We start from the raw sequence: 13,752 nt of genomic DNA, 5'->3' as shown, positions 1-13,752 counted from the left end.
TCATCATCGATGAGCCTGACTGTGTGGTCCCGGGCGTGAAGCCCCGATAGACTTCAGTATGCGCTATGAAACTGTCCCCCGCCACGCCCATCCATTCATAAAGTGGGAGGTCAGCTCTCTCACTTGCAAGGAGGGAGCCCGGCCAGACTTATAGCGCATGGTGTGTCGTCTTATCAGACTGATGTGATTATTCACCATGCGTATCGAATGCGTAATTGTGATGGGGCGAACTAATGTCTGCTAAAATTTTTACGGTCCGCTCGCCAATCCACATGTCCATAGCGGCTCCAATGAGATTATGTATTATGTGTTTGCTGATATTTCATTAAACACTGCAGTTCTAATGTAGCCTATTAAAAAGTAGGCTACCATTAAAATTGAGCCTGTGTCATTTCTGTCTCTCTATCTCGCTCTCCCGACTACAGCCATGTTTTGTGGAACAATTTGACCTATTTATAAACTAAGCAAGTAGGCTATAAAAATAAACCAAATTTCAATTTGAACGCATTAGTCACATGAAGTGTCAGAGGGCAGACAGTCTGATCCAGTTTAATTCAAGTGTCTTTGAATAACAAAGAAGATAGTGGCCCTGAGTACAGCTGAATGGTAAAGTTGAAGAGCTCTAGCTTCACTGATGTGTGTTTGACCTAAAGCAGGTGTTTCTGGAATCAGATAAATTAGGGCTGCAGACTTCTGATGGTATGGTCGGCATGTTTGTATTTCTCCTACAAAATGACAGCACTCAGTCAAGGTATAGCTGATCTTCCTTACAAGAGTGAGTATTTACTAATTGTTAGATCAAGTGAATCACATGGTACATTTGGGCAGGGCATGTTATGTCCTAATATCAACTCCTACATATGATTTTGATAATGAGCCATGGATAAATTTTTAACTGCGGCAGAGACGAAGAATCAGTCACATGGTTCGTTGTGAGCTAATCATCAATTTTAAGCACTTACAGGTCATGCTGTCACTTTCCTAATCAAAAAGTCCTAGGTTCTATATAGGACTCCGATCAGATTTTGGAACCCAAATCGTATAGGATTCCAATAACAACAACAATCCTGTAGGATTTCGGAATCCTATAGAATGGTCCAAAACAAATGTCAAAATCTGATTGAAATCCTATAGGATTGTCAATCATATCCCAATCCTACAGGATCCTATTGGTGATTGGAATCTGATAGGAATCCTATAGGACTTTTTGATAAGCGATGAGACAGTTCACCCAGATATCCACTCTAGAACTAGAACTAGAGAATGAAATCCTTGTGAGCCTAAAGCTGACTAAAACTTCTTGAGCACTTCACATATATATTTTTTTAGCTCATTGTTGTTCTGGCATGTTCCTATTGATCTTGACAACTATTTATTTCTCTAAAGAACTTTAATCGTCAGTAGGCACATTTTCATGATCATCCAATCAGAAAACATGGAACTGGTTGCCCGGCGACATTGCTCAAAAAGTTACCCTGTGTGTCATCGCCTGAAGATCACTTGTCTCCTCATCAGGAAGCATGTGGTAGACTTGTGTCCAACACATGTCTGGGCATATTTTATTTGGAACCTGTGATCATAGGCTTAAAATAATTTCGATGTCAACTAACTAACTCAGTTGTAACCATGTGTAAGCTGTTGTATATGTCATGGATGGTCTGAGTTTCTCCTAAAACTGACATTGATATAAATAAACAAACAAATAAATTAGCATGTCAGTCATAACCCATTAAACAGAACTTGCATAAAGGAAGTAGACAGAAGGAAGTGCACACATCACATGCTGGGCATCAGGCAGTGTTCTTGAGTGTGCTACCCAGATGATGTCAGTGTCAGCTCTCTTTCTGAAGCCTTATGAAGTGTGGCGTTGGCCTGTTCAGTCACCTCACCTTAGTGTAAGAGAGATACTGTACCTCGTAACATCACATGGTAGACACTCCCTGTGGGGGCATGCTAACATTGCTGAGTGCATTGATTTTTTTTACGAGACATCTCAACAGATTGATAGGAGGGTATAGCTACAAAAATAAGTACATTTCTTTACATTATGTACAAAAAAGTTTGCCATTCCCATTCAAGGTTACTATGTGCCAACCTGTTCCCCTTATCCCTGCCAGGCCCCAGCATCATATTGCAAGGGGCTGCATTTCTTTTTTGCCCTGTGCCACTAGTGTCATGCTCTCGCTGTCATCACTCACAGCCTTTATTTCCAAAAACGTTTCGCCCAGCAGTTTTTTTACTCACCATTTTTGCCCATGGTTTGTTGCTTTGCCAGGGCACAAAAGAAGCCGAAAGGTGTTTCAATGCTGTGCAACAACTGCACAACACACTCACACACACGCGCACACACACACACACACACACACACACACACACACACAAAACGACTGCCTCCATTTTCCTCCCTGGTGCTAAAGTGCTGAGCGCTGGCCCACAGAAAAGGCCTGCGTAGGCTGATTTCAACAAAAGCCATCGTGGCCCATGCCACAGACAACATGAAAGGCTGGGGCTAATCCCGCCCAGATCAATTTCACTCAGCAACTCTCTATGCGGCCCACAACGGCCCCTATGCGTCCACAATGATGGCCTTTCTGCCGGCCGTGAGCCGCCCCATTCTCTGGCCTGATCCTCCCCACAAAGACCCGCCACAGAAGTGCCAATTGAGCTTGAACAATCGCTCACAAAAGGGCATCTCACACCAAGACTGAGCTCCACTGACCCGACCCAAGCCCCCCCCTGCATCTCCCAACACAGCCTCCTCGGGGGCCTGAGAAACCTACTAGATCCTTCGTCAAAAGCCTCGCCAAAGCATCAGATAATGACTCCAGATCAGTACACGGTGTCAACAAGAGTCAGTGTGCGTCATGGCTGATGTTATTGCAGAAAACGACTGTGTTCAGTCAAGACATGGTGGATGATGTAGGAATACACCCACTGAAAAGAAGGAGGATGGAGATGCATGTTTAAAAGAATTAAATAAAACCAGCGCGGTGCAACAGTTTGCCCCCTTTTTGAGGTATGTTTACATAAATAAGCAACAATCTTTTCACTGTCAAATAATATCACCAAAACATGACAATTAACATGTTCGCAAGTATTTATCAGTGACAACTGGGTTATTGGTGGTGTTTAGAAAGACCAAAACTTTCCACTATATTTTCCACTATAAATGGCATCAAATCATCTCTGTGATTCATTTTAGTTTATTAGTTTACTTTACATCTTCATTTAGCCAGGCAAATCGCTCAGGACTTCTTCTCATCTAAATGGTGTCCCAGCATGAGACACCAAGGGCTGATTTACAGAAGTGTTCACCTGCAGAAGAAAGGACAACAGGAGCGCTGACCACCAGGGAGCTGAGGTGGGGTTTGATTGGTCACAGGAGTGCCACAGGTGTCACATCCTCCATTTGGCGTGGAGGCGCGACGACGTAGCAGCAGCAGCAGCAGCAGCAGCAGCGCCACAGCGAGGGCTTACCCAGCCACGTGTCCACCCCCACGAGGGGTGCGTCAGGGGGTACGTCAGCAGCCGCCCCGGCTCCCGCTCGCGGCGCCCCGCCTCGCTCTGCCCGCTCTGCTGGCTCTGCCCGCTCACGTGTTCCGGGTGAACTCCACATGTGCGTTTCCTGTCTCGAAAATAGACTTTAAACCAAAAAAAAAGAAAAGAAAAGCAAAGAAAAAAACTCTGAACTCGAAGACGACATTTAAAAAAAAAAACAGAATTCTTGAGTCTCTCGCCACAGGATAGATCTCGCTGCAACCAGCCAGTCGGTCGCCGCCTTGCTGGGCCCAGCGCTGTACCAGTTCCGCCGTGGCTGGTGCCCAGCCTGGGCGAGGCGCATCACACACACACACACACACAGACACACACATGCGGCACGTCACTATGAATAGACGCTGTGAAGAGGCGCCAAAGCTCTGGCACGCGTCGCACCCTCCCTAGTGGTATCGCTTCTTCGAGCAGCCACTTTCCGGGTCACCATGGAAACAAGGATGAATACAGCTGCCGCTGCGATCCTGACATCTTTGTAGAGAGATTATTCATATTTCTCAGACTCCTGTCTTGTCACCTCCCGCCACACCGGTAAAGACCAGCCAGACAGCCAACCAGACAGCTGGTCCCCCTGACTGTAGAGTAGGGCCTTCACAGGGAGGCACATCCAATGGGTCAGATCAATCAGAGTTCTTGAATTTCCCCTTGGGGATCAATTAAGTATATATCTATCTAACTATCTACCTATCTATCTACCTATCTATCTATCTATCTATCTATATATCTATCTATCATTATCATCTATCAAACCAGATTTGTGTTTCGAGAGTCAAAATGTTGGTTTGCATTCATGAGCGTACTTGAGGCTCCTCCAACTGTTTTGGCGCTATGATATCAAATGCAACTGATCTGAATGAGACTGAGTGAATGTGGCACTGATGGAGGCCCTCATCCAGTCAGTGTGATATTCATGAACCCATCTAAGAGGACATGGATGTCAGATGCAGGAGACTTCAAGAAGTGTGTGTTGTTGTGTTCTAGTTCCCTGGTTTAGTCGGACTCTCTCCTCTCTTGTGTGTTTGCTTTGTTGCAAAAACAGAACATGTTCGAACAGTCTGCCAACAAACACATCACCTGGGATTTCAAAATGTGTTTTCACACTTATCAGAGCTAGGCATGCTTTTTGTCGATTCGCATGACGTGTGTGTGTGTGTGTGTGTGTGTGTGTGTGTGTCTGTGTGTTTGAATGTATGTGTTTGTGAATGTGTGTGTGTGTATGTGTGTGTGTGTGTGTGTGTGTGTGTGTGTGTGTGTGTGTGTGTGTGTGTGTGTGTGTGTGTGTGTGTGTGTGTGTGTGTGTATGTGTGTGTGTAATACCTCCTCAAATATCTGCCAGAACAAACACTAAAAATATTCATTGTCACATCTCAATTCTACCATTAAAATCTGACGAAACAGTAAACATGACTCATGCCTCATGAGAGGGATATGATATATCAGTTTAGAGTTGATTAGTTTATCAGAGTGTATCTTTTTTTAAACTCTGGCAAAGATCACCTATTGTTGATTCTCTGATCACTGTGGTGGTTTTAGTCGTTTTTGTCCATTTCCATTGACATTAACTATAATCGAGTTGGTTTCTGGCATGACACGAGGGTGTTTGTTTTCCACAATGACAGTAAATCCTATTTAAACACAAGGGCATCAGGTTGAAGTTGTTTTTGTCTGCCCCAATTCTCAATAAAAACAAAAAAAACAATTGAATATGTACATACGTTTTTTAAAATGTCAGAAAGTTTGATTAGAGTGTCATTACGATATGTCATACGATTGACTTTCATCACCTTTAACTTGTGCCACGTTTACCTAATTAATATACCACACGGAGGTCACATGAACTGTGTTACTGCATTAAGTTACATTAGTTCAGTCCACTTCACTAAAGCGCCACTTAGGAGCAGATGAGCAAAGTGGAAATGTTTGTGCTGGCGCTCCATTTGCAGAGGCTCGGATGTGTTTGATCAGTTACATCACTGCCTCCTCTCTCAGGAGGGCCAATCGCAGGCAGCCCCGCTCACAGCTAACGTCTGGATCTGTGTCATCACACAGAAGCTACAGGGGGCTTTGGCCACAGAGCTCCCAGCAGTACTCTATTAGGAATCTGGCAGTTTATATAGAGCTTCCATGGTTGTGGTAGACTGCAGTTACTGTTGACCACTCAGGTCACCTGACGAAGACCTGTCAGTGGTCGAAACGTTGTACTTTGCCATTAAACCGGGAGCATGTGTAAGACAGTGTGCAGACATTTTTCCTTTGACTACGTTTGGGCCCATATCTAGCACCTGTCGAAATGATATAGATGTGCGTACATACTTCAGACTGAAGTTACTGACACAGACTTTTAACAAACCAAAGCTAATTTGCTTTGTGTAGGCTTTGCTTTATCTTCAGCTGAAAAGTTCAGCTCAGCTCCCAATATCGTGATAACACCACCTTCCCTTATGACACAGTAATGACAAATGAACACCTTGCAGATGCAACAAGATATCCCCCACGGAGCTGCTCATCCACTTGTAGCTGAATCGGGTACATGTCTTGTGGGAGGGAGGAGGGCTTGTTGAGGCGGTAAATCTCACACATCTTGCAAAAGCATCACAGAGTATCACAGAGTGTCATCCGCAAGCCTGACTTCTGACCTACGCCACAAATGAGGTAACTTCAGGTCCCAGCTGGAGTTGAGTGTCAGTGTTTGGGTGCATCCAACAAGCATGTAAGCATATGTGTGTGAGCGTACGTGCGTGGGGGTGTGTGTGTGTTTATGACCAGGTCAGGTTTCGGCACATTGGAGCGTGATTGAAAGCTGGGTACATGCGGCGGCCTGTTCTGTGTGCCCGTAATGGGGAGCGCAGAAGAGTCCACACTGCAGATGAGTGACAGGACAGCTGGGACAGGACACACACACACACACACAGGCCCTGCTTCCTGGTCACACACACACACGGCTCCTAATGACATGTTATGCAATTGTAGCCCATGAAGGCCAGTTTGAAAACACATGAGCACAGACAGACACATGGCCCCTGTGTTTTTCCGAGGACCCATCTGTGGCATGGACGGGCAGAACGCCGCATTCACTTTTTGGATGTGACAGATAGCAAATACCAAATGCGGCCTACACACACCCATGCTATTGATCTCTTGTCTATTTATTGCACCATTGTGCTGTCCAGGCTAACAGGGGTCTGAACCTCAACTGTACGTGCAGCTGGACAGCTGAGAGCTATTGGGTTATCCAAGGGGAGGCGGGAAAAAAAAAGTTTCCAGCACATTTTTCATAAAACAATAAAGTGAAAAGTGTTAGAACCTGTCATTTATTTCCAATCAAAGTTTGGCGAATCACGTCAATTTGGAACAACTGAAGAAATATTGAAATGTGCCTGTCCTGTGGTGACATACAGTACAGTAGCCCACACTCCTCGATCAAGCTTTACAAGCCAAGTCAAACCAACCTCTTTAAGATGTGCCTGTCCTGTGTTTGGCCTTCCCACTGACTGACTCTAATCCATTTTAGGCTTATTATCAAAAAGTTTGTATAACTGTATGTTAAGGTGACATAGTTTATTCCCCTTTTGTGCAAAAAAAACCCCTTAGGTGTGCTTACAGCCTTTGGTAAGTGGTTGACCCTTTGCTGGCCTTGATGCTTACATCACTGGCAGTCTGCCCTAGGAATGTCTGAGAAAGATACATTCTCTGAGGATAATGGAGACTTTGGAAGACATTGCTGCCAGACATTGCTGAAAAGTGATACTTTCGTGGTCTTTCCCACACAACGCAACGGAGCGAGAAGCTCTCACATGGCTCACTGTGATATGACTGTGAAAGGACAGAACCTTCCTCCCATAGTCATATGACTTATGCAGTGATGTATAAAGTACTAGAGATCCAGACTTGAGTAGAAGTACAAGTGCTATATCAAAAAAGTGACTTGAGTAGAAGTACAAGTGCTCTTTAAAAACCATACTTAAGTGGAAGTACTAAAGTATTAAACATGTTTTGTACTTAAGTATTGCAAGTAGTTTATTTTTTAAAATACTACTCAAGTACTGGAAGTAAAAGTAGAAGTATTGTGTAATTAGCTGATTTGCGAACGAGATGGGTGCAAAAGGTATCAGCACAATCGTTCAGTGCAGGCCCCTTGGCAGACACACGGGGGCCATAGCCTAGGCCCTAGACTAGGCTATAAACATGTGGTAGTAGTTAAACAAGGTGAATAAATATACTGTAACTGTATGGGTTTCCCAATGTCATTTGTAGGGGTGTTATGACCGATACAACTCACTTTTAATACAATAATAGGTATACAGAATCATTGATCATCTGTAGTCATCTATCTATCTAATGCATCAGTCAGTAGCCATAGCATGAAAAATACATGATAAGACTATAGTGTCACAAGTTAAGAATTTTGATACTGATTTGATATGGGAGCCCCACCACACCAGTGGAGACCAGACATTACAAGGCATACTTCCCCACACTCAGTGAAAAGGTGGCTTCATATCATATGTTTGCATTTCAAACATTTTGAAATTCATATGAAGTTTACATTAGGCCTATTTATGATCTGCACAATTAGGTAAAATACATAGTATGTTGAGTATTTGATATTGATTTTTTATTTTGACTCACATTTTACACGATTGTCATATTGACTTACATTTATCTTTAATGTCAATTGTCTAATTGAGTGCCTGTCACTTTAAAAGAACATGAGAGTAATTAGGCCTCAGTCGTGGTAGGTTATCCGGCTAGTCTAGAATAGGCATAATGCATAGGAATATGTGGAGGTGATGCTTATGTTTTCTATGTAATCTATGTAGTTTAAATAAATGTTCTAAAACCAAACAAGTGGAAGAACACAATATTCAAGTAGTAGGCTAGTTATTGTGGGGTGCTACACAGACTGAAGTCGGAGACCAAGAAGAAATGTTGCAATTTAAAAACGGGATTACTTGAGAATGACTTATTGTACAAATGAATGCTTCTCGTGTAGCCTAACTTCACCTTGATTTTCTCGCGAACCCTTAATTACAGCAACTATTTACTCCCATTGGAAAGCTAAGATCGTGCTGTCAACAAGTGACACGCATCAGTGTGACTAGGACTTTGTGAGCAATCCGGAACAGATTTGTTCGTGACCGACACACCAGTAACGAGTAACGATGGAGCACATAAAAAATTTATCGGAGTAAAAGTACTATACTCATCAAAAATATGTAGTGAAGTAAAAGTAGAAGTAGGAGAAAAAAATAATACTCCAGTAAAGTGCAGATACTGCATTTCAGTACTTAAGTAGAGTACTTAAGTAGTTCTACTTCGTTACTATACATCTCTGGACTTATGGCCATTTATCCTTTCAATGAACAAGCCTTGCGTCACATCACATGCAGTAGGGTACGTGCACCAGGACACACTCCACTGTTTAGTGTAATGAGCAAGACTTCTGCGTCACTTTCACCTCTGTAATGTTCACATGATGTAGGCTACCATCTACTGTGACTATTCTGGATGTTTGCTGCAACTCTACAGTACATTTGAGTTTTGAGATATGACCTCTTAGCCTGGGTGTGGCCATCCTGCCTTGCGCAGTGATAACTACCGCCCTAATTTTTGCCTGAGATAGGGGACCAATCACCGAACAGGCGGGAATGCAATGCATTCATACAACATACTGTACACGGGTTCACTTGAAAAATCTTGTTAATTGTCCCTGAATAGAAATAAAGAAGACTTTGCGGAGAAAAAAAGAAACTAGTTCTCTGACAACTGCTAATGCGCTAATCCGAACTGAGCACAGCCAGAGTGCCCTCTGCGGCTCCGAGGGCATCCGTGTGCCAGAGACGACTCTGAGCCCCCTCATGCCCCACACGGGCACGCCTGTGCCACGCGCTGCTCTGGGTGGAGTGGGCCAGTCAGAGGGTCTAGTAATAGAACAGTAGAACAGTAGAACAGTAGAACAGTAGAACAGTAATAGAACAAGGAAAGTGATGGTACTATAGGTGGTGTTGTGTTTTAAATCCCATAGAGCTAGCATTAGTCACGTTTACATGGACACTTCTGTTCCGATTAGAAACATAAAAACAGCTCAATCGGAATAGCTTAATCGGAATGACAATAAAACTGTCTATTGGCTATTGCTGTTGTGCAATTGTAGAAACAAGACAACTGTTGAAGATCTATAGGCCTAGAGCTAGCATTAGTCACGTTTACATGGACACTTCTGTTCCGATTAGAAACGTAAAAACAGCTCAATCGGAATAGTTTAATCGGAATGACAATAAAATTGTCTATTGGCTATTGCTGTTGTGCAATTGTAGAAACAAGACAACTGTTGAAGATCTATAGAGCTAGCATTAGTCACGTTTACATGGACACTTCTGTTCCGATTAGAAACATAAAAACAGCTCAATCGGAATAGTTTAATCGGAATGACAAAAAAGCTGTCTATTGGCTATTGCTGTTGTGCAATTGTAGAAACAAGACAACTGTTGAAGATCTCAAAGAGCACTGTCATGGTGTGGCAATCAGTGGAATGGTGGACGCAAAGTTCTACAGTATAAGCTGATTTTAGATAGAGGAAAATGGCATTTGAAAAAAATCAGTTGGCCTTTGACAGAGTCAGTTGCTCAGTCAAAACCAAAGAGAACCTATGTTTGTTTTGTTTTGTTGTTGAGGTCACAACTTCACATCCTTTCTAAGAAAAAGTAAACAAACATGAAAAGGATAGTTCCATTACATCAACACGAAAGAACAAATGGGTACCAGGGACTGAAATTGCGGCAGTGAATTTCATTGACTTCAGAAGGTGCTGTCTGTACTGTCCCTATCTACCCCTGAGCCCCCTGTCCACTGCTAGGCAACACTGTTTGCTCACAGATGGCAAAGGCAGCACATGTTTATCTAACAAGAATTTACCCAGGATGGGATGCACACTCTAGACCACTGACATCATTTAGAGAGGGAGAGGGTTCGGTGAGTGCATTTTGTGTGTGTGTGTGTGTGTGTGTGTGTGTGTGTGTGTGTGTGTGTGTGTGTGTGTGCGTGTGTGTGTAGTTGGGACACTAATGTGGAATTTTCCTCATACACACACCAGGCAAGTCTTGGTTCTATGGCTAAATCTATGGCTAAAGCCTTTATTTCTGAATGCTGACTGGACTAACAAGTAATCATGTGTTAGGAGTGGCCTAATACCTTAACTATAGTCCTAAGGTTTGCTAGATACCAAAGTATGTGTCATAGTTTTCATATTCCGTGTGAGGATACTTCAATCTTAAAGCTGCCATACAGGCAAAACAATGTAAACAGGTATTTCAGACAAGCCTTGCCTTCCATATTGTGATCTCTGAATGGTCACGCGAGTCATGAATGGACCAAAAATATGCAGAAGTCTGAAATTAAACAATGAGTCAACAAGAAAAAATCCCTCCTGTTTAAATTGTTCTAAACACAAAGCAAACACATTTTTCTTTTTCTTTAATGAAAAGGACAGAGGACCATAAATTGTGACACCCAGATCCACCCAACAACCTCTTAGTCAACAGCATTCTGACTAAATCTGTTGTGAACTGACATCCACCTGCACAAGTCTGCCACGTTCGTAAAGGGGATTATAACAACACATGATAATAACACAGGTATTACAATAGAGTGCTGGAGACAGGGCTTGTCCTCTTCTTCTGCATGAGGCAATGGCGTTAAGATGACTGCAATTAGCATGAGGCGTAACAGCTTGAAGGATGAGTGAGTGTGTGTGTGTGTGTGTGTGTGTGTGTGTGTGTGTGTGTGTGTGTCCGTGTGTCTTTGCAAGGTTGTGTGTGTGTGTTTGCACAGTTGTGCAAAAGTGAGTGTGTGTGTATGTGTGTGTGTGTGTGTGTGTGTGTGTGTGCGTGTGTGTCTGTGCGTCTGTGAGCGTGCACACACCACACGCAGTGCACACATGCCTCTCGCTCTCTCAAGAGGCAAAACTGAAATAAACCAAATGAATCATCGGCAGAGTGTCATGTGACAATGGCACCTTCTCGTCCTCTATCCCTCTCTGCATTCCAAGTTCTCTCTCTCTCTCCCTCTCTCTCTCTCTCTCTCTTTCTCTCTTGGGACAGACAGGCTATGGGAACTCCCCAGACATTCAGTTGGCACGGACACAAACGTATGCTTAGGAAGAGCTAAGGACAAAGATCCAATAGGGCAGTGCAACAAAAGGTCTTATCATTCCTGAAAACCAATATTTACCTCACACTAACCCTATAGGCTAATGCTGGACATGCAATCTGTGCCTACAGGAGAGAGCTGCTTGCCCCATACCTTCATGGCCTGACGGCACAGTGGCAGACAGGGTGGGTATTAGACTGTCTATCCCCCCCGCTAAGGAGCCTGCCCAAAAGGCTTTAGACAAAAACCTTGGCAGGAGTCAGATCGTCTTCCTCCACAGTCACTACATTTCTGTCTCGTTACAGCCCATCCTCAGCAGTCATGCTTGCCTTGAGCCTGCACCACCAGCTGTGCTTGAACAAAGTGTTTTTTTTTTAATACTGAACAATGCTTAATTCTACCGTAAATCGACCAGCTAAAGCAAAAGAACAAACGCCTAGATGCTCTCGCACACACCTCAAGACAAAGTAGAATAAAAATGTCTTTTCACCAAAGACATTTGGTGTTGAACTCCACCTGAAGAATGGGCTAGGTTCTTCAGACACACAGGAAAACTTTGTGAAGACTCCAACATCTTTTCTCTTCCTCCTCAGCAAAATGCTCCCTGTCATTTTCCTCTTGCCCATGTCTGCTCCTGCTATACTCTCTCTGCCCTTTCATGGTCCCTTGCATATTCATTTGACCTGAGCATTCCTCCCTCTTAAAATCTTACCTCGTAGATGCATTCATATCTTGTATGTATCACTGCTGAAAATGTAAACCGCTTACCACATACAGTATTAAAAAAAAGATGGGTTTTTTTTCCTGGATTATCTAAGCTTACACATCAAATGAATCCTCATTGCCCCACAAAAATGGTCCTCGATGTACTAATCAATGTAGTTTTCGACCTTTATCAATGAACTAATGAATGCCGTTTCCAACCTTTATCTTAAAGGATTCTGGACCTTAAAGGATTCTTAAAAGATTCAAAAGAAGTTCAATGAAGATAAGCAAAATCGGGCACTGATCCAGGAAGTGTGTCTGTTTGTTGTAACAGACATGTATTGAACCCATAGGATCAAAGGCTAAAGGCACACAGATAACCACAGCAACTATGGACCGTCCGTCACAACACATGTGCCTTATTGCCTTCTTCACTTGTTCACCTTCATCTTTGGAAACAAAAACAAGCGACTTCCATACCATACGGCAAAAAATAAATCATTTGTGGTAACACATAATGGCATTTGCCCAGTGGCACAAATGGTGGGTATTTAACCGAGGTAGACAGAGCGAGAGGCCTACCGAAACAAACAGAGATCACTATTGAATTTGCATGATGGTGTTAGTTACCTCAGCTGCCTGGAAGCACAGTGACCTTAAAACCCTCTCTCTCTCTCTCTCTCTCTCTCTCTCTCTCTCTCTCGCTCTCCCTCTCCCCTGGACCGGGCAGTGTTACATAACCCCATTACAGCTCCAGCCAGCCCAGCCAGCGGACAGATAGGACAGATCATTGACGTTTGCACCCTTAACCCCTCCACCCGCAGGCGCAAAAACTCCACGCAGACGTGCATGCCAACACACTCACTCACTCTCTCTCTCTCTCACACACACACACACACTCACACACACACACACACACACACACACACACACACAAACAATCTCAGACACACACACTCACACACAAACCTAGACAAGACATTCAGATATACATTCATCCACACACACAGGGTGTGTTATCAGTCTTTTAAGGCTAAACAGAGGTGAGGTTTTAAGGGCTTACAGATACGTGCTGAACCGTGTGCTGATGTGGCGATGTTGGCCTGGCGGTCTGGCACGGAGCAGACGGCCTGACAGCACATGACTGCACCGGCGTGTTTACTGTCATCTCCCGCTTAAGATAACCTTGCAAGATTGCGCTGACCTCTGAACCGCCAAAAGGAACATCCGCATGTTAGGCAGCCCTTCTGACCCACACAAATCAGTGACCCAGATTACTCGTATTAACCCATGACACAGCGTTTCGCTTGTTGAGGTCATTAAAAACATTTCCACAGCTGTAAAATA

The sequence above is a fragment of the Sardina pilchardus genome, chromosome 8 (genome assembly GCF_963854185.1).
Source record: "Sardina pilchardus chromosome 8, fSarPil1.1, whole genome shotgun sequence".
Lineage (NCBI taxonomy): Eukaryota > Metazoa > Chordata > Actinopteri > Clupeiformes > Clupeidae > Sardina > Sardina pilchardus.
This window is presented reverse-complemented; position numbering follows the sequence as displayed.